At 43.1% G+C, this 21,596-nt stretch overlaps 1 protein-coding gene across 4 annotated transcripts in view; it reads left to right on the top strand.

The window, feature by feature from the left end:
• The window catches only part of COL8A2 (collagen type VIII alpha 2 chain), a 109,641-nt gene that overhangs the window by 53,997 nt on the left and 34,048 nt on the right, over nt 1–21,596 (top strand). For 2 of the 4 annotated variants that reach the window (XM_060275817.1, XM_035117430.2), the window contains one exon: nt 13,986–14,115. The gene's annotated coding sequence lies outside the window, so the exon portion shown is untranslated. Of the gene's footprint in view, nt 1–4,330; nt 4,739–13,985; nt 14,116–21,596 lie in introns of those variants that run through there. The other 2 variants (XM_060275818.1, XM_060275819.1) reach the window with 2 other exon arrangements.

Below are 21,596 nucleotides of genomic sequence, written 5' to 3'. Positions count from 1 at the left end.
ACAGGTAACACTTTTGCCATGATCTCAACAGGAAGCTAAGTTTGTGAACTCTCACAGACTGCTTCGTTCCCTTAACAGATCTGGCCTTCAGGGACTGGAAATGCTAAACTAGTTTCCCGTGCCTTAGAATAATCAGAAATTGCCATTCATTCCCAAAACTTGAAATATCATTTTACAAGATATTATACTTTCTTTTGGAAAGCTGCTTGAAGTTCAAAGCTAGAATTTCTTTCCTCCTTCTCATAATGGGCTTCTTTTTGGTAGCATAGTTTTTGTTCTTTTTCCCCTTGAAACTGTTTTAACATGGTTGCAATAATATATATTTTTGTTACGTTAGAAAGCATATGACATGCAACAATAACTTAAAATAAAAAAATAAAACAACAATAAATGATCAAATACCAGAAGAAGAAGAAGAAGAAGAAGAAGAAGAAGAAGAAGAAGAAGAAGAAGAAGAAGAAGAAGAAGAAGAAGAAGAAGAAGTTGTTGTTTCGATAGCAAAATGGTTTCACCTCAACATATTTATTTATTTGTTCTGTTTGGTATGTTGGTCTGTGATTTGGTCTAATTTGGGTTCAGTTTCCAGACAAGATCTTGCACCTGGGGAAAGAGGGTTGGTAAATAATCTCTCATGCATATAGGAGATCCTGGGTTTAATATTTGGCATCTTGTCTCCAGGTAAGGCTGAGAAAGAACATGTCGGAAACCCAGTCAGCAAAAACCCTGCACAGAGACCTATCAAAAGAGCGAGCCCAGCCTCACCTTTACCTCTTCTAGGCTTTGTATCTCACAGGAAGGAGGTATTGCTTAAGTGAACAAGTGCCATTTTCCCCTGGGGTACCTGCTTGCTCACTTTCCCTTTCTGATCTGTGTTCTCTTCTTCTTCTGTGGACTCTGAGAATTCCTCATTCTTTCCAATGCTGTCTATCTCACTTTACTATTCTTCTCAAGTCACATCTCTCTTTCTTCCCTTCCATCTTGGTTCTTGGCCATTCTTATATTTGCTCTTCAAAACGTATATGGCAATAAAACTAAAGGTACCTCCAGACTGTCAGTATCTCGTGGAAGGGATTCTGTCGTGCAATTAAAGTAGTTTAAAGAACTCTGTCACCCTAGCTAAACAAATCCACTTTAAAAAGAAACTTCTTGTATTTAGGAAAATGACAGGAAAATGTAGTGAAAAGTGTAGATGGGAGGAATGATTGGTGGGAAGTTGTGTAAACAACCTACAAGTAAATCAGGATAAATGGTTATTGCCATATGACTGCTTCACAAACAAATCAGAATGAAAGTTCGGTAAAGTTATAGTCCAACCTCCATATAAGATTTGTGCAAAAAAGTCAAAATGAATGCTCAATAAATCTGGAGGGGCCCTCATAATTCTCCTACTTACTCACATTTCAGGCTTTTTCTTTCTCCCACTTTCTGCTTCAGCTTTCTGCCTCAGTCATACTTTGCATCCTCATTTTGTAAGCATCTCTCTTTTTTTCTAGACTGGCTTCTTCAGCCCACTCCTGTTTTTTTCCTCACGGGCTTTTGCTGAAGATTTATTGGACAAGATTTCTTCTATCCACTCTTCACTCTTACTTTCTCCTCCTCAACATTGCATCACCAGTCCCCTTTTTATTTTCTCTTATTCATTTCTCCCCAGAATCTTCATTCCAAGGCATTGGTCTTCAGGTAGTAGGTCTGGACACACTTTTGGGTCTGGACACGATTTTTTGGCACTTCATAAATAACAAATAAAGACCTGCTACAACAAACTCATTAGTAAAAGCTGCTCGTGTTGAATAAGTAATATCATCCCCCAACCCCAAGATCCTTGTGTTGTTACTTAAACGTTTGTAGATTTGGTCTCGGGAAGAATTCCCTGGGGGGAGCCCCAACAACTTACATGCTCCTTGTGCTAAATACCTCCCTTAAAATTTACTCTTTACTACTTGTACTAGATGTGATGGTGCAGATGAATGCATATCTGACTTCTTTCTTGGCTTGGTGCAGCCACGTTCCCCGAACCCACCATGTAAAAGTCAAACTCCACTGTTGCCTTCACACTTACCAAGTCTTATAAAATGAACTTCCCTCAGGGGAGGAAGGAGAGCCACCTCCCCTTGCTTACAGGCAGGCTTCTAACCTGAAACAGCTGTTTACCAAAAAGAATGGACCACCTAACAGAGTTGAATTAAAAAGCCAAACCTCAGCAATTAAACTGAGGGCCTGCCAAAGATGGGCAAATCACTCTTAGCACTGTTCCACGAGAGTTTCCTATGTGTTCAGCCACAACTCTGAACAAGGCAGCCCCTTTTTTATTAACCTGTCAAGTACATATGCATACAAAAAACTGCATTTAACTCCATGTATCTTATGCATAGCTTAATAGGTATTCCTCGCCCATGCATATTTTGATCAATTCTATTTTTAAATATATTTTTATTAACAAATTTAAATTCAAACATTAAACACCAACATCGTCATTTAAGATTCCCTGAATCCTCCGACACCCCCCCCCCCTTCCATGGTTACCATTATCAATATTTTTTCAACTGCTTCCCTTATTTTATTTATTTATTTATTTTTAAAATCCATTTTTACCATAGTTTTTTTTTGGGGGGGGGGGGGTTGGTTGGTACATTACAAGCATTACTCAAATCCTGTCAAAGTTTTTAGTTGTTTACAGTGTTCTCTTAAATACATTATGAATTTTTCCCATTCCTTCTTCCTGGCTTCTGATTTTCCCGGTCAGTTTCGCCATTTCGGCGTAGTCCATCATCTTCATCAGCTATTCTTCTCTGGTTGGTACTCTGTCTTCTTTCCATCTCTGGGCCATTAGTATTCGTGCTTCTGTTGTTGCATACATAAATAGTCTTCCTGCTCCTCTGTGCTCCTAAAATGCCTAGTAATAAAGCCTCTGGTTTTTTCCACAAACATTATTTTTAAACATTTTTTTCAACTCATTGTAAATCATTTCCTAGAATGCTTTTGTAATCTTGCACGGTAAAATGCGCCTTCTTTCTCCTTGCATTTCCAACAAACATTTAAAGCAGTTCTATACGTCTTTGCTAATTTTACAGGTGTTAAGTACCACCAATCCATCATTTTCATGTAATTCTCCTTCAACTCACAGCACACTGTAAATTTATTTTGATCAGTTCTTTTAGCTATAAATTGCATCAGAATATTATGGAAGTGTGGTGGATAACTGAACTGCAGTCCACACATTAACCTGAGTTGAGTGAAGATCAGGTCAATGTGTATCAGAATTTACAAGGCCAGAATTCCTCAGGCGTCTCCAGAGATCATCTTGGTCTGTTTTGGCAATGCTGTTTAGTGGACCTGTCAAAGACTTTTGGATTTCAACCAAGGAACCGCATGGCCTCAGGCTGGCCTTTTTCCTTTTTACTGTTTTAGGAGTTATCCTCATGTTTTAATGTATTTTGTTAAGTTGTCTTGAATACTAGTTATGACAGAAATAACATTTTAAAAGCCCTGCTGATAGTCCAGCATCCTTTCTCACAATGGCAAACTAGAGCAATTGGGGAAATACCTTGATTAGTTCCCCCCCCCCAGTTTAATAAGCAACTGTTGTCTAGTATTGGAGAGGAACACAAATGAACTGGCAGTGCTAAAATATACCACAAATTAACAGGTAAGAGAAGTGAACTGGCTGGTAGATTTTCATGCAATTCAAAAATCCCTGGTCTATCTTAACAGGTCCTGTTATGAATTCAACAAAGCCACTTCCGCGCCTGCGCCGGAGGTGGGGTTGTGGGCTTCCCGACGATACCAATTGCGTAGGGGCTGCAGGTTCAGCCCCTACGCAATAGTAGGTTCCCGCCTGCGTCACCCCCCCAGCAGTCCAATAGGGACAGAGTGGGCAGGGCCAACCCGTTTTAAATCAGCCCGCAGGCGGGAACTCGCCCTTCTTTTATCCCTGTTCGCCGGAGCGAACAAATTCACCCGCCCACCCCCCCTTAAAAAGAGGTTAGGGGGCACTGCTATGGACGAGAGTTGGTTGCCTGGTTAGTCGGGGGCCTGGTAGGACTTTTCCCATACTGGGCTAGCCATGATGGGTTTTTCGCCTACCTCGTAGCATGTTGTCACAACTTAGGTTAGGCGGTTAGGCGTTCGGAAATTTGCATAACAATTAGATGGAGGAGGGGCATGTTACGTCATCAACTGCCCAAATTTGGAGAAGTAATTCCGTTAAAGGATTCCGGGGGCGAGGCTTAGTCCTGAGCCTGGAGTTGCCTGGGCCGTAGGGCACGCCCCTTCGGTGGCCACAGGAGGAGTTCTAGTAGATCTACATCATGGGGCTCCTTTCTGGTGGTTAACTTCTCACGGACTTCAACACACGGGTTGGAGTCGGATTTATTCTGATAGGTTCCAACGCCTAAGCCAATTCCGCTCAACATGCATATTAATAAAGTTGTGGCCTTAACCACCCAATTAAATCTTAATTACTGCGTCATGAGTCTTTTTACATGGGAAGGAGGGACATTGCCACACAATACAAGCTCTAGGCTGTTTGCTAGATGTTTATGCAAGAAACAAGCTAGGAACCAAGTCACACAATTTCAGAATATCAGTGGGGAGTTATGTTACAAGTCTGAGGACACTTGTCAAACGTTTGCTAATTTTTATAATAATCTTTATTCAACAGATCACCCTGAACCTAAGAAAACACAGCTCTATCTGGAGCATGCTGGGTTGCCTATTTTAAGCAAGACTCATAAATTTAGTAAGCAAAGCTTTAACCAGTTGGATAAATTGTGTTGCAGTAGAGCTGTGTACACACTATACAGTGGTACCTCGGGTTAAGAACTTAATTTGTTCTGGAGGTCCGTTCTTAACCTGAAACTGTTCTTAACCTGAGATACCATTTTTAGCTAATGGGGCCTCCCGCTGCCGCCGTGCGATTTCTGTTCTCATCCTGAAGCAAAGTTCTTAACCCGAGGTACTATTTCTGGGTTAGTGGAGTCTGTAACCTCAAGTGTCTGTAACATGAAGTGTCTGTAACCCGAGGTACCACTGTACCACTACCAGGGTTTTTTCATTTCTGTTTGCCTTGAAAGAGTATACCCTTGGGTTAAGAAATCCCTTTCTTGATCCTCACTTAAAGTATAGGAATTCTGGGTTTGGAAACTAATTCCAGATAGTTTTCCTTTACTCACATTCATAGACCATCCATAGTTTTGTGATCCATCTAAATATAGTCAGTATAAGGGATAGGAGGGGAAATGTTTATACTCTGTACGGAACACATTCAGAGGAAAACCCTTCACCTTCCAACAGTTGGAAGACCTATTGGCATCTGTACAAATGGCTTCAAAATCTGTACGGGACTTCACTGTTACTTACTGTATTTTTCCATGTATTAGACGCCCCCATTGATAAGATGCACCCTATTTTGGGGGACTAAAATTTAAGAAAATGGGGGGGAGATGGCACAACTTTTAAAAGCTGTGTCATGGTTTCTATAGCAAAATGGTTCTGCTCATTTCTCTCTATTTTTAGAGGTATGTTATCCTAATACCCAGATTTTCTTTATTTAGATATCATCTCATTGACTCTCTCCGAGGTTGTTAACAACTTTGCAAATCTGTTGTTGTAATTGATCTTATAAGTTTGGCATTTACAAATGAATTATTTCCAAAGTGTGTAATGGGGATACTCGATTCACTTATGTATTCCCCCCACCCAGGTGATCTTTAGAATGGATTGATTGTTTTATATTGGTTTGTTTATTTTAATATAGTTTTTAATACATTGTACTATATTGTTTATTTTAGTACAGTGGAACCTTGGTTCTTGAACTTAATCTATTCTGGGAGTCGGGAAACCATTTGAAAATGAAGGCGCAGCTTCTGATTGGCTGCAGGAGCTTCCTGCACTCAAGTCATACCTGCCAAGTCTCCCGCTGAAAAATGCGGGATCAGCAGCGGGGTAGCACCGGAAGTTGCGAAGAAGCAACTTCCAGGAGCCGCTCTGCCCATGTGTGGGCACTGGAAATAGGGCAGAGCGGCACCGGAGGTCGCTTCTATGCATGCCCGGCGGCCATCTTGGTGGTGGCTGCATGGCGACGGCCATCTTGGTTACAGCCGCCGACATGCGGCCACCACCAAGATGGCCTCCGGGCATGCGTAGAAGCGACTTCCGGTGCCACTCTGCCCTATTTCTGGTGCCCACACATTGGCAGAGCAGCACCCAAAATGGAGGCTCCCTGGCAGGCAGGAAATCCATGGGATTTCCGGGATTTTTCTCCATTCGGGAGAACAGCGGGAAACGGATTAAAATCCAGGAATTTCCCACGAAAAACGGGATACTTGGCAGCTAAGACTCAAGCAGAAGCTACGTCGGACATTCACCTTCTGAAAAACGTTTGCAAACCAGAACACTTACCAGTACTACCGGGTTTGCAGCGTTCGGGGGCTGATTTGTTCGACAACTAAGCCTTTCGAGAACCAAGGTACCACTGTAACCTATTGTCTGCAATATTATTTTGACATAAAATGACCAACCAGACACCTATGGTCAGCTCACAAGCAGGGCCTGAACACCACAGGTGCTGAAGCCACTCTATTCTCCCATCCCATCAGAATTCCGTCCTTTCTCATTATTTCCTTCTTATTTTTCCTGGCTTTCAAAAGTTTTCCCCTCCTCTTTGTATGTAGTTTCGGAGCAATTGGAAGGGACACTTTTTTATTTGATGAAAAAGAATGTTTGGTTTTAAAAAAAAATGTTTCCTGGATGTATGGCTTCAGGAAAAGAAATTTTTCCACATCGGTCTGAGAACAAATTGGTAGGCTTGTCTCATACATGTGTGTATATAAAACACTAAACCCATAAAAGAATTGCTTTCAGTTGCTTTCCAGAGCAGTAGCTGTATTGATTTGTTGTACCTTTTAAAAAAAAATCTATATTCTTTTGAAAGTTACCTGTGAAAGGCTTTACGGGCACAAGTAGTGCCCATGGGTCCTGGGTTGTTATCCCTGTGCTGGGATATGCAATAGCAAACCTTGCAGCTGCCAAATCTTCTGCATTGGCCAGGCCTGGTATAAATGCAAGTGCCATCCAGCTCTTGTATCTATATACCCATCACCTGGGCCGGCCCAGAGTGAGGCAGCTGGTAGGTGGGGGGTAGCAGTGACAGGCAGGGAATGATGATGATGATGGTACATATTGGAAAACAGAGCTGTATGTTCCATGTAGCCTGGTTTGTGGCTCCCTAAGCTAGCTTGCTGCCCTCACATGGAGAGGAGGATACTGCCCTATTGCCAGTATTGAAGTAAGATTCAGCTGCTACTGTGGCCAAAATTGGGGTGAGGAAATCAGTCTTGCCCTTTGCCTCGTCTACGGCCATACTACCCTGAATGAGCAATCTTTCCCTTTGCCTCAGGCAGCAAAGTGTCTTGAACCAACCCGGCTTGTCAGATTCCCGCTCCACCTCTTGTATCTTAGGAATTAGGCTCATGCCATAATATGGCTGCTTGAGCCCTTGAAACTTCACAACTGGCTGGGTTGTGTGGTCTGTGTGTGTGTTGATTGGTTTTAGTTTTCAGAACTGAATGGTGCTTGCTTTTATACCCTTGTTTGCAATGAATGGTGCTTTTCTTATTATTTTCAAAAGACCTTGCCTTTTGTGATGCTAAGAAAATAATAATGTTTTGTAGCATGACACAGCTCTATGAGGCAAAAGTGCCCGTAGGGAGAGGGAAAGGAGAGCTGGAAACAGTGGAGAAAGTGAGTGATGGGGGAGGGGGGTGCTGTAACAAAGAATCGCTACAGGAAAAAAATGTCTTCATAACAGGAAACGTCTCATAAAATACCTGCGGTTTGGCATGCATTGTTTGGCTGGCCAAAATATGCACCTGGCAGCTTTACCCTCCTATTAATGCTTCAGTCTGTCTGGTATTTCAATGGATCTCGAAATTACAGTGGTTGGGGGAGGTGGCAGCAAACAGGAAGAAAGGTTTGTAGGTCTCTGAAAGCAAAAAAAAAAAAAAAATCCTGAAGAGGGAGGAGAAAAATAATAAGAGTACTGTAATAGTAATGAAGTTTACAAGATGGAATGGTGAAGGTATTTTGATCTAGGAAATGGCCTTTTGCAAGTTTCACCGAGGGAAGTGACAATAAACTGGGGGGGGGGGGTGTTTGAGTCTGAAAAGTAGCTTGTTTACATGAACTTTTTGACACCAGGTCCGTGTACTTGCCAAGATTCCCGCTCTGAGCAAAAGCCTGCCAGTTCAACATGGAGCTCATTTCTCTGCTGGTTTGAAATTGGATTTATTGACTCCACATTTACTTTGCCCCAGTTTCATCCAAAGCACTACAAAACATTTGGCCCCGCATTGTGTTTTCCCCCAAACAATTATATAAAAAAACTCCTTTGCCAGAGCTCATCTGTCTAGATCAAAGCAGTGTACAATGACCTTGGCTCCTCACCAAGCTTAGTGGTTTTAAATATATTTATCTACGTAAACAAACCACAAACAAGCCTAAAGTGATGTAAAGTTCATAAGAGACAAAAGAGAAAACAATTGTTCGTTAAAAATACTGAAGACACCAAAGGTCATCAAGAGCAAGAAATATTACTTAAAGCTGCAATCCAAAGAAGATTTACTAAAACTGCTTAGAAATTATTGGGGCTCAACTTCCCAATAAACAATGATTGCGCTGTAAGATGAGAAACCAAGTGCAGGCATTTTTTAAAAAGGAGCCCCCCCCCAAAAAAACCTTTAAATTTAAATGGTTTGCCGCAGTAATAAAGCAAAGCAGTCTGGAAATCTCTTGGAATGATGAACAGCCTGAATGGGAGCCACAACCAAGAATGCCATTTGTATCTCCAAGAAACTCAGTACCAAGTGATGATAACTGAAGAGAGCAGTCACTAATCTTATGGTGGAGTAGCACCATTTCTTTGCATTGGCACCTCTCCATGGAAACTACTGAACACTTCAGCTTGTATGAAATTAACACTGAAAAGCCTGCATAAGGAGCCACCTTATGAAATTACAAGTTCACACAAGTGAAACCTCCACAGAACTGCTAGCTGGAGGCTCTGAACACTAATGAGGTGGTTGCACAGGGCCTCCAGTTAGCAACTGTAAGAATCATAAAACGACATCAAAAGTTTTCTAGCAGAACACCCACTATCAAAGCAAGCATCCAAGGCAGCAGCTTCACTACCCTGACCATCAAGGCAGCTGAGGAATAAGTTTCTGCCCTGCAAAGAGTTTCTACTCTGCAATTATGTCCATAAAAGTTACTAGCTTAACTTCCATGTTCAAACTATCTTCTAGAAGCAAAAAGCTTCCCTGCAGAATCACCTAGATAGGTGGGTGTTGTTGTTTAGTCATGTCCGACTCTTCGTGACCCCATGGACCAGAGCATGCCAGGCCCTCCTGTCTTCCACTGCCTCATGCAGTTTGGTCAAACTCATGTTAGTAGCTTCGAGAACACTGTCCAACCACCTCATCTTCTATCGTCCCTTCTCCTTGTGCCCTCAATCTTTCCCAGCATCAGGGTCTTTTCCAGGGAGTCTTCTCTTCTCATGAGGTGGCCAAAGTGTTGGAGCCTCAGCTTCAGGATCTGTCCTTCCAGTGAGCACTCAGGGCTGATTTCCTTAAGAATGGATAGGTGGGTAGGTGTTTGCAATCATGCCCTTGGCATCCTCTTTCACTGTTGTACTCATCTGGTAGATAGGAACGCTCCCCTCAACATTCTGACTTAAATCTGCAACCTTGTACATAAAGGAGAGAGAATACTGCAAAGAGAGAGACCTGGCTGCTTGTTTTGATTTCCTTCCTCTTCCATTTTCCTTTTACAGCTCTAAATAGACTCCCGGACCAGCGAGGAGCATTAATTGCACCAGCCTCCATTTAGCCAGCATTTAGGAATTGCCACACTAGAGATGCAGATAACTTCGAACTTACTGGATTAGTAACGGGGACCTCATGCTCTCTAAAACATGATTGCTGCTATTGTGTATTTACACTTCTGCCACCATGCCTGCCTGTAACATGACAAACTGGGCATGATGTTTGCCTTTATTAAGATTCCAATCCAGGAATAATAATCTTATGTGGCCTTCTAGATGTTATTGGACTATAGCTTCCTTCATCCCTGACAGTTGTCCATGTTGGTCGGAGCTGATGGGAGTTGAAGTTCAGAAGAATCTGAAGAGCACGGGATCTCTAGCCCTGTTCTTAACCTATGAGCTGAGGTTAGATTTGTAAGACATACAACTCAAAAACACTAATGTACTGAAGTATGTGTTAGTATGTGAATCAGGACTGGCCTGGGACATTTTGCTGCTGGAGCCAAAATGCCCCACTGCCACCATCTCCTTCTCCACAGGCGCCCTTTGCTGCTACCATATGGGGGGGCAGCAGTAGTGGGGTATGGGTGTGGCAACAGTGGGGTGTAGCAGCAAGAGGAAGCAGGGCACACCCACATAGGAGATGGCAGTGGTGAGCTTCATGCTCCTCATTCGCAGATCTGCCACCTGAGGTGACTTCCTCACCTCACTTCATGAGCAGTAAAGTATGCAGCTTGAAGATCTGCTTAATAGTGCCTACTGAAAGTTTGCAAATGAACATCTCAGAAGCAGCTTCAGAAAAGCCTCAGGCAAGTTTCCAGGGAGACAGAAACCATAACTACATACTATGGATGTTGGTTGATTTTTTACAACTTTGACTGCCTTCGCTTCCCAAAAGAATTCAGGGAATTGTAGTTGGGTGAAGCTTGATCTGCTAAAGACAATAACCCCCTTTTTCAGAACAACAGTTCCCATGTTTCCCTGGGCAGAGGGAAAGGTTGCTTAACTGATTAAGTTTGTAATTGGGAGGGTATGAGTGAATATGTGAATGTGTCAATTTTAGTTTTGCTTTTTCTCGGTTTCTCATTTTTCCAATCTTAAATTCAGTTCTCAACATTTCCAAAGCAGTCTATTTTTTAAAAAAATGTCCTCATGAAAATTCACCAGCATTTTAGTGCAAATTTATCCTAATATACACATTTCCCCTAATATAATGGCGCTGTGGGTTAAACCACAGAGTCTAGGGCTTGCTGATCAGAAGGTCGTCGGTTTGAATCCCTGCAATGGGGTGAGCTCCCGTTTCTCGGTCCCAGCTCCTGCCCACCTAGCAGTTCGAAAGCACATCAAAGTGCAAGTAGATAAATAGGGACCGCTCCGGCGGGAAGGTAAACGGCGTTTCCGTGCGCTGCTCTGATTCGCCAGAAGCAGCTTTGTCATGCTGGCCACATGACCCGGAAGCTGTCTGTGGACAAGTGCCGGCTCCCTCGGCCTATAGAGCGAGATGAGTGCCGCAACCCCAGAGTCGGACACGACTGGACCTAATGGTCAGGGGCCCCTTTACCTAATGAATTTTCTATGTTATTTTCAGTAAGCTGTTCACTTATGCTCACTTTCCCCTAATATGTGCATTTTTGTGCGCGTCATTTCACTGGAGAACCCCCCTGCAATTCCAAGAAGGATGGCTATGTTTTAGTCAGTGTATTGTTTTGCAAAGTTCAAATTAGGTAGTTCGCTTTCGAATGGAAACTGAATTGAGTTGCTTGCCCCATCTGACCCAGAAATTTGCTCTAATTCAAGAAGTGTGACACTGAAGCTGTGTTCCAGTTGTTCAACACATGTTGTCAGCACATTAGTACCTCAGATGAGCTGGTCTTTGGGCTTAATTGTGCAATCATTGAAAACCTACAGCAAGCAGCTGCCGTGCCTTTTATGCCTCAGCGCTGGTCTGCTGTTTTAGGCCTCCAAAATGGAGCACATTTATTCTAAGCTGATGATAATTATTGCAATGCATCATCCCTGTAAAACAAGCTTCCCAAATGTCCAAAGAGATCTTGTGTTTAGCAGCGGACAGCAGCCAGAGAGGAGCGGTGAATGTTGGAGGGGGAGATTATATTCCCTCCAATGAGGAAGTGGAAAGAAGGCCCCCTTGTGTCAGAATTAATGAAGATTGATGTCCACTTCTACAGCTCCTTGAAGGAAATGCAGCCATTTCCTTCTGCACACTCCAGGTCTTTCACAGAGCATCAGCTATCAAAGCGTGCAGTTAAGGATAGTCAGGAATGGAGCATCAAGTATGACCTGTTCCAGATAATGATTTAGGCCAAATGCATTGCTGAAAGGTGAGAGCTGCTGCCTCTACTGTGACTGCAGTCAGGCTTGGAGCAGATAAGTTGTTTATGCCCTGGACTGGCTGCTTATAGTCATTCAGCGAAACTATATTGGTCTAAAAGCACATAGGGCCCCCACCCACTCTTGCTGAAGCTAAGCAGGTTAGGATCTGGTAATATACGCTACCTTGGGTTCCATTATGGAATAAAGGTAAAATATAAATGTATGAAAAGAAAGAAAAACAAAAAGCCCATAGTCCACTGGTGCATAACATGTTTCTAATGCAAAAGGGCCAAGATTCAGTTCTTGATATATCATCCATTGAAGGGTAGCAGTGGTGAGGAAGGCCCAAGACCCTGGAAAAGCAATGCCATTGTGGTTTAAATGTTCTGAATATGTTTATATTTTATTGCAAATTGTATTGCTTTAATATTTTGATGTTTGCTGCCCCCTGGGCTCTTTTGGGAGGAAGTATGGGATACAAATTTAATAAACAAATAATGAATCAAGCATTTCCCCTCAGCTGGGGTGTTTAGACTCAGTTGAACTGTAGAGTTGGAAGGGACCCCGAGGGTCATCTAGTCCAACCTACTGCAATGCAAGTATCCTGCCCACAGCCGTCCCTGGATGGGCTTGAACCACCAACCTTTTTGGTTAACAGCCAGATGCACTGACCCATTGTGCCACTGAGGACTCCCTCCCAAGATCTGGTAGCTGCAGTGGTGCGTCAGAGCAGGACTTTGCAGCCGACAGAGAAGCCCGATGCCCCACTCAGCAGAAATGAGCAGGAGGGGCCCCAGATGTACCAGGACTATACATTACCATTTAAAGGGAAGAGGCATAAGATCATTAAGTCAAGTGTCTGAAAAACTGCAGCACTGGGTAACTGGAGAACAGAAATCTCCAACTGTTTCCTAAGTATTAACTCCTACTTAGGAAACATCTACCAAGCGTCCTAGGTTATTAACTAGTAAATTGACCTAAGAACAGGCAGATCATTTAGCAGCCATAACAGTATGTTTAGGTATCTGTCATCATTACAAGCAAGAATGGAAAGAGAATCCTCCTGTACAGAACAATATTTTGGGCGCATGTTGCATCTGCTTGCAGCAGAATTCGTAATGTGTGAAGCAGCCTTCATTAATCCCAGGTCTCTCCCTTTTCTTCCACTACTTCATGTGAATGGCCTTGGAGCATCAAAGTTCGATACAGAGGAGAATCAGAGCTTAAAGGAGACATAAGCCCTAATTGTTGCAAGCTGCTCTGGAAGTCCTTGCACTGAAGAGCAAAATATCAAATAATTGCAATGACTAAGTAAAATAGAATTAGGCTCTCATTCTTCCATGTAAATAGACTGGTCTGATTCTATTCTAATATTTGGTGTTCAAGGGCTCATTTGGTTCTTTTTTTTTTAATAATGCCACTGGGAATGCCAATTTAGGAAGAAAACTATTCCCCTGTGCTGCTTTCCCAGAACTCGCTCTGTCTTCTGAATCTCACTGGAATCTAAAGTCTGGCTCGGGGAAAGCTCCATGAATAAACAACCCCAGTGTTCCCTTATGTTTCTAGAAATGGAATTCCTTTAAAAAAAGTAATTCCATTACTTTCTGAGTGAACCCACGACAGCCTCTCCCTGTTGGGTAACAGCTCACACAGATATTAAAAAATTGCCTTTGATTCATGTTTTGTGAACACTACTGAGGCAGGCAGCTCTTTCTCTTGTAGCCAACCATGGTGTATCTTGGGATGTCAATACAAGACCCAACAGGATCTCTCGCCTCTGAGAACATCTTACAGTTCAGTTTTGCAACATAATGATCTCTCTTTTGGTTCCTTCTAGGAGTATGACTCTATGATCTCGGTCTCCTGGCTTTTAGCAGATCTTCAAAAGGAGCAAAGATATGCTGTGAAACTGGACTTCAGGTTTCTGCAAAACATTTGCACTTGGTCTTGCCGCACCAAGACTCCAGGTAAGCCTGCTCAACTAGCTTGCTTTTTATTAAGAAGGAGCTATAGTTCAGGGGTGGAGAACATATTTCGCAAACAAAAGGTGTCAGGATCAGTCCCCAAAGTAGTAAAAACTGGACTAGAGGGCCTGCTTCAACTGTTTTACTCGTCATGGGAGGGACTAGAGCAAGAGGGGAGCTGCACATACAGCATACCTTAAAGCACATGACTTTGCCCGAAGAATCATGGGAACTGAAGTATTTTAAGAGTGCTGGGAAGTAGCTTTGTGGGGGTAAACTACAGTTCCCAGGATTCTTTGAGGGTAGCCATGTACAGTGTCTTCACAACCTAGAAGCCTTTGGCCCTGTAGTTGGACATCAGCCCAATTCACATTAGTCAAGGATGATGGAAATTGTAGTTCAACAGCTTCCAGAGGGCTGCAGGTTCCCCACCCTTGGACCACAGCTTGGTGGTAGAGCCACATGCCTTGCACATAAAAGTTACCAAATTTAATCCCTGGCATCTCCAGTTAAAAAGCTGTTAGAGAGTAGCTCTGAGGAAGCCCCTCATCTGAGATCATGGTGAGCTATTGCCAATCTGGCGTGCTCTGGTCTATGGGGTCATGAAGAGTCAGACATGACTAAACGACTAAACAACAACAACAACAACAACAAGCAACTTATTTCTATCATGCCTTTAAAAGCTCAAGATTTCATCACATTCTAGCATTGTAAATGGAGTGAAACCAAGGCAGGGAACACAGATAACAGGGACAAAACCTATGTGTATCAGAGCCAGCTCAATTCACAGTGTTTGCCATGACATTGTGTGGGACAATGAGCCGCAATTGGATACATGACTAGCAAAGAACATAACCTATTTCGTCCCCAAAACTGGATGCAACTGGGAGATTGTCCCTACCACCCTACTGAGGACCCTGATAGGAACAAAGGCCCATCTCGTCCAGCATCCTGTTCTCACATTGGCCAAGCAGCTGCCTCTGAGAAGTTTGCAAGCAGGACTTGTGTGTAGGAGCACTCTTTCCACTTGTGATTCTCAGCAGCGGGTATTCAGAGGCATACCACCTCAAATTCAGGAGACAGCACAGGATAGGTATGGCTAATGTCTTGTTTACACTGCTTCCCAAACCAGTAGTGGGATTGCAGACTAAATGGATGTGCAGACACAATCCAGGATGAGTGAGGCTTGGATAAGGAAGTTTAAGAACATAATGAAAAACCTGCTGGATTTATTATCTGTTGTCAGCAATATTTGGAAGATCCCGGGCTCTCTGCAGTAGCTGAAGGGGGAGGTGGGCAGAGCACTTACAAGCATTGGAAGAGACTGTGAATCTGTTGGAAAAGACAAGGGAAGCTAGCTATGCCAGGATCCGCTGCCTTAAGACACCTGGAGCGCCTTAAAACAGCAACGCACCACAGCTTCCCTTGCCCTGCACCTTTCTCAGTTGGCACATGGTCGCCAGTCAGTTGACCAGGAAGTAATGTGGCATTGAGACACAAAAGATTCCCCTCTCCTGGCCCCTGTAGCCCAACACCTCCTTTCCACAGTGGCCAACCAGATGCTTGCCTTACTATGCCCCCAGCAACTCATGTCCAGAGTCTGGCTGCCTCTGAACCTGAACAAACGTATTCTATAATAGTTGCAGATATTAGGGAGCATGCTCAGGAGGAGGCCATTTTTCACAGGCTCATTGGGGCTTTTAATAAACTGTCAGAACTTTACTGCAGCTGCGCATGAAAGTTCTCCCAGATATGCTTGGTCCTGGAAGAGCGCTGAAGTGCTTACCTCATGCACTGATACTCGTGCACTACACCCAGAGGACTCTGCTGCATTCCAAACAATTAACTCACTAAGCCTTGTGGAACACCATCAAAGGCAGAACATGGAATGTGGCGGACCGTTGCTTAGTGACCTGAGACATCATGGGTGGAAAGGTGTCTACTGTATTCATGCAGCATCCGATGGCTTATTTGGAGCAAGCCTGGGTGGTGCGTTATTTTTCATTGTGGTTGTGGTGTGATAAGGAAGAAGCACAGAGAAGGGCCATAGCTCTGTGGGAGAGCATCAGCCTTGCGTACAGGAGGCCCCATGTTTAATCCCCAACATCTGCAGGGTGGACTGGGAGTGACCCCTATCTGAAATCCTTGAGAGTTGCTCTCAATCATTGTAAACAGTACCGAGCTAGATGGACCAATGCTCTCTGTCTCAGCAGCTTCCTAGGCTCACTCTGCACAGGCTCTCGGGTACTCTTGTTATTGCTTCCAATTCTCCCCTGCCTCTTTTTGGGCTGAAACCTGGGGATGAACCCATTGCTTCTGATTCTGAAACTACTGTAGACACGAGATCGAACCATTGGTCATATCAAGTCTCGTTTTCATTGTAATTTCATATAGTCCCTATGATATCTGTGCATTGCACCATCATAATTGCAGCAGCATCCATGTGAAGTAGGTAGGGAAGGGCCATCCTGACGTACTACTTCTCAGGGAAGATGTGGGAATGTTCAGGGTGGCAGAGGAGGATATATTGTTTAGTAATATCTTTCATAACTTGCGTTAGCAAGTTCCTTTACTTAGCAAAGTGCATTCCCCTTTACACGGCAGAAAACTAGTTGCAAACTCATGTGAGTTTCTTAAGACAATTTGCAATTCAATCTGGCTTGTCCAGATTGAAATGTGTTCTAATATTTCCCTGGTAAGACCCCTTGAATCCCTCCTAAAAGAATAAAGACACTACAGTCTTATTCATAAGCAATAAAAAGAAAGTTTATTCACGATCAGGCAGAGCACAGTGTGATCCCTGAAGGCAAGCTTTAGGCTTAAAGTTACAAACTTATACTAACAGGTTTATCCCATAAGGGAGATGACCTGGGGGACTGCTTGGCTGGCAGCCAGCAGTTCATTCCAGGTAGTTCGCAGGACAAAAAGAAGATGGAAAAGAGAGAGAGTCGCAGCATTCCTTGTCCTTTTACCAGGTCTGGAAAGGTCACGCCCACCCACTAGTCACATGCAAGGAAGGCTGTTCCAGGCCAAGGGGAACAGGAAGTTCGACTGGCTGGACCAGACATTCCCTTGCATGTCCACTCTAGGAAAACAATGAGTGTTGTACTTGACTGCTCCCAGTGGATTACATCCCATATCTTCTTACTTTTTTTTCTGGCTTAATACTGATTCCTTTTCTCTAGGGTTAAAGGAACTCTGGGAAGTATATTAAGATCAGGGATCTCTAAAAAAGAGATTCTTAGCACCTTGCCAAGTTACAACTCCCAGGACTATTGGAGGGAAGACACAGCAGTTGCACTGGTATGAAGCCAATAGCAACTTGTAGCCAGGGCCGTCTCGAGCAGGTCGGGCGCCCTGGCGCTGAGGCGCGGAGGTCGCTCTGGCGCCCTCGCAGCACGCAGCACCCCCCCCCCCCGCCGGCCCCGCACCCTGGCGCCCCGCACCACTGGGAGTGCACCTAGAGCCTGCTTGTAGCATAGATAAGGGACATATGCTGCCCCCCTAAAAAAATTATTTGTGACCTACTCCTGCAGTACTGTTTTACAATTCAGACACCAGTTCCTGGCTTCCTTTATAATAGAATCATAGAACTGTAGAGCTGGATGGGACCATGGGGCTTATCTAGTCCAACCCCCTGCAATGCAGGAAACTTTTGCCCAACATGGGTCTCAAACCCATGACCCTGAGCTTAAGAGTATCATGCTCTACCAGCTGAGCTGTTCCAGCATGATCTTCCCCCCTTCATGCTAAATGGTAGGGCTGCCTCTCATTCCTCTGCAAACAAGTTATTCCTGTATTAGATTAGATTTATTATACCGCCCTTCATCAAATAATCTCAGGGCAGAGTATAGGTTTGTGCCAACCTCCAGGATGGTGTGGTGATTGGAATACCCCCTGCGCCACCTTTAACCCTGCCCATTCTGTCTTGTTTCCTCCTGTTTTCCCCCCTGAGCTGCTCTGTTTGCTGCCATAGAAAGTCTAAGAGCAATACTCAAGTATGCTTCTCCCCAAACAAAGGCCGAAGATGCTACAGATTTGCACAAAATTGCATATGGGTGAAAATTTAGAAATAATTGCAGCTTGATTCTCCTTGCTATAAGGGGCTTGATTTGAGGCATCAGGAAAGCCTCCCCCCCTTTCCTTTCAGAGTCTTTATAAAAGATCCACTATTCAATCACCCTCTGACCTGTTTGTTGGCAGCAATGGGATGCCATATTGCCGAACAGCAAAAGCAGTATACCGTAACCCTGAAATGAATTTTGACAGCTTGAGGTACAGCCAGTTTCCATAGTGGAAAAGTGTTTGCATTAAGTCCACTATGGCTTCTGGTTGGCATCCTCTTTTGCCTTTTCCCCTCCATCTGCTCTGAGAGACAAATTATTTGGAGCATATATAGTCGTATTGCTTCAAGTCAGTATTATTCCCTGAATACAGCGTACAGAGGTTGGATATCACTTTCCCAATCCCATGTTCATCGTCCTGCTCAGCTACGTGAAAAAGTGGATTACCTTTCATCTTAAAATGGCCTCACAAGACTGTCACAAGATTAAACTTAGAACGAACAGCATTTTCTGCCTTAAAAAGTATTGTAGAAATGAGTAAGACTCTTAACACAGAGCAGAGTTATCACAGGAGAAAGCAGCAATATCCAGCAATTAGAAGTTATATAAATGTGCCTTTTTCCTTTCGTTGTATCATGATCCATCTTTGTCTCCACCCAAAGCTGATAACAGAGAAATAATTTCAAAAACCCTTTTATGACCTCAACTTAAGATGAGTATCCTTTTGTATCTTGGAACAAAATGTCTTGGAACCAAATGTCATTAAAGCACACATGGCATTATTGCACTCAGCCCCCCCCCTCCACTCCACATCATTGGCTGTTGCTGGTGGGCTACTGGGAACAGACTGTGTGCAATGTTATGTCATGCAAAGATAGAATTTGTAGGTCAGCAGTGCCTTGAAAGTAATGTCCCCTTTCAGCTTACGCCAAGTCTTAAAAAGGTGGAACTAAGTAACAGTAACAACAATAGGGGCTGTTTAATGTCATAATGACAAACCAGCCCCTAAGGAACCAGTTGCTTTTACACCAGGGGCCTCATGCTCACCCATATCTCCTCATCACTGTAGGCAAAACACAAGGCATGGGGTGACTGAGCTAAGTTCCAAGACACAGGGTGAATATGTGGCCCTACAGTTGTTGTTGGACTCTGTTGTTGGACCCAATTGGTCCTGGATAGTATGGCCAATGACTAGGGATAATAGACGTTGGAGTCCAACAACACTGCAAGGGCCACATGTTCCCCATCCCTGCTTTTAAGGCTCCATTTTTCAAGAAAGGGACACATTCTGGGAGGGGGTGGACTGATCTAAGAAGGATAAAAGGCCTCCGTTGAGCTCCAGACTTCATTGGAGTAATCTGTCTGCTTGGAGCTATCCAAGGTCCTGCAACTCTAGCTTGGCCCCAACCTGCCTGCCTCCCTGACCAAAACATTGTCAGGCATTCCTTGCAGCCCATGACCACCGTTTGTGGTCTGGACCATTTGTGGACCATTTGTGGTCACCATACACTCACCAACATTGCAAGAAAGTCCAGGTGTGCATGAAAGCACACCCCATCCTTGCCTCTGCTCCTGCTGCTTCCTTTGCTGTTTCTCCTTGGGCAGAGAGATCACAATATGAGAAAGAAGAATTGCTAAAACCAACAGTGACAGATGAAGATGGCGCCTGCACTTGACTTCTCTCTGTTACACGCTTGGGCCAGAGCTTCTCCTCATGTAGCAGTTTCACTATGGGAAATCTTTATAGGTGGAAAGCATGTCCAGGTCTTCTAAGCTTGGCTACTATAAGAACAGAATGCTGGACTAGGTGGTTCTTTGGGCTGATCCAGCAGGGGCTTCTCTTGTGTTCTTACGCAGAGATCCCACCATGCAGAGGATTGCAACAGGATTGAAAACTACATGGTAGATCTGTCAGTGGGTCTCCCCATGTTTTTATTTTCTTTTTTTATCATATAATCTTTATTGATTTTATTAAATATATTTTCTTACATTTTATATTTTGTTTTACATTCCATAAATTATCTTGAGTTTCATATATTGATTCTTACATTTTCCTCTTATACCTGCTAGACATCCTATATATTTCACAAAATATAAACAATTCCCATTATCCCCTTGATCCCAACTATTTGACTTCCCTTCTTCTTTCTTCTGTTTTCTTTAGTCATCCTTATTGTTCGCGTTATAGTTGCCATCATTCCATTTGAGTTCTATGTTTCCTATTATTTACATTTTAATACTTAATATTTACATTTTTATGGAAGTTAATTTCTCCGTATTTATGTATTGACACGTATCTTCTTATATGGTTTGCATAGCCTACTATATACAATCCAATAAATCATACTTCCCTTCTTTTCTAATTTCCCTTTTTATATTCCGTTATGAGGTCTATATCGCATTTACTTGTAATTATATTATCCACACAATTTATCTATACAGTATACTTCATAAATTTGCTCCATTCTTTCAAAAAAGTTTCATTACCTTGGTATCTAATCCTTCCCGTTATTTTGACTATTTCCAAATATTCTAGCACTTTTTGCTGCCATTCCTCTATTGTTGGCATTTGTTTCTGTTTCCACATCCTTGCACGTAGCAGCCTCACCCCAGTTGTCACATACAGGAAAAAAATATAACCATTTTTCTCTATATCTTACCCAACCATTCCCAGGAGAAATGCCTCCAGTATTTTTTTTAAAGGTGTATCTTAATATTTTCTTCATTTCGTTGTAGATATTTTCCCAAAATATTTTAAGTTTATCACATTTCCATCACATGTGGATGAAGTCACCATCTTTTTCTCCACATTTCCAGCACTTTATGTCTTCTGTTCTGTACAATTTTACTAACTTGGTCAGGGTAAGATACCAACTTTTGAATAGGTTTTCCTTCAGAGTTACACATGCTGTAAATTTTATTCCTGTATTCCAAAGTTTATGCCATTTTTCAAACTCGATGTTATATCCTAAATCTATAGCCCAGTGTGTCATAACAGCTTTCACTTCCTCGTCCTTTGTATTCCATTCCAACACTGTATTCCATTCCAACGAACTGTCGGAGCCCATCCCAATCATAAAAGGTACAAGACAGGGATGCCCCCTGTTGCCCCTCCTTTTTATTTCAACTCTGAAAGTACTACTGCATAAGATCAGGGAATCAGCAAATATTCCAGGTACTAAGCATGGGACCAAGGAATACAAGGTTAAGGTCTTTGCTGATGACATAGTGGTAACTATACACGATCCTCAAACCTCATTAGTCAGAGCCTTGAAAGAAATGGAAGAATACGGAGCCTTAGCAGGTTTTAAAATAAATAAAAATAAGACAAAGATGATGATAAAAAAAACCTTGCTGAACCGCAAATTGACCAACTGCATAAGAAAACGGGTATTACAGCTCTAAAGAAAATAAAATATC

The sequence above is a fragment of the Zootoca vivipara genome, chromosome 6 (genome assembly GCF_963506605.1).
Source record: "Zootoca vivipara chromosome 6, rZooViv1.1, whole genome shotgun sequence".
NCBI classification, from domain to species: domain Eukaryota; kingdom Metazoa; phylum Chordata; class Lepidosauria; order Squamata; family Lacertidae; genus Zootoca; species Zootoca vivipara.
Note: the sequence above shows the minus strand (reverse complement) of the source record. Positions and strands in the feature narration are given on the sequence as shown.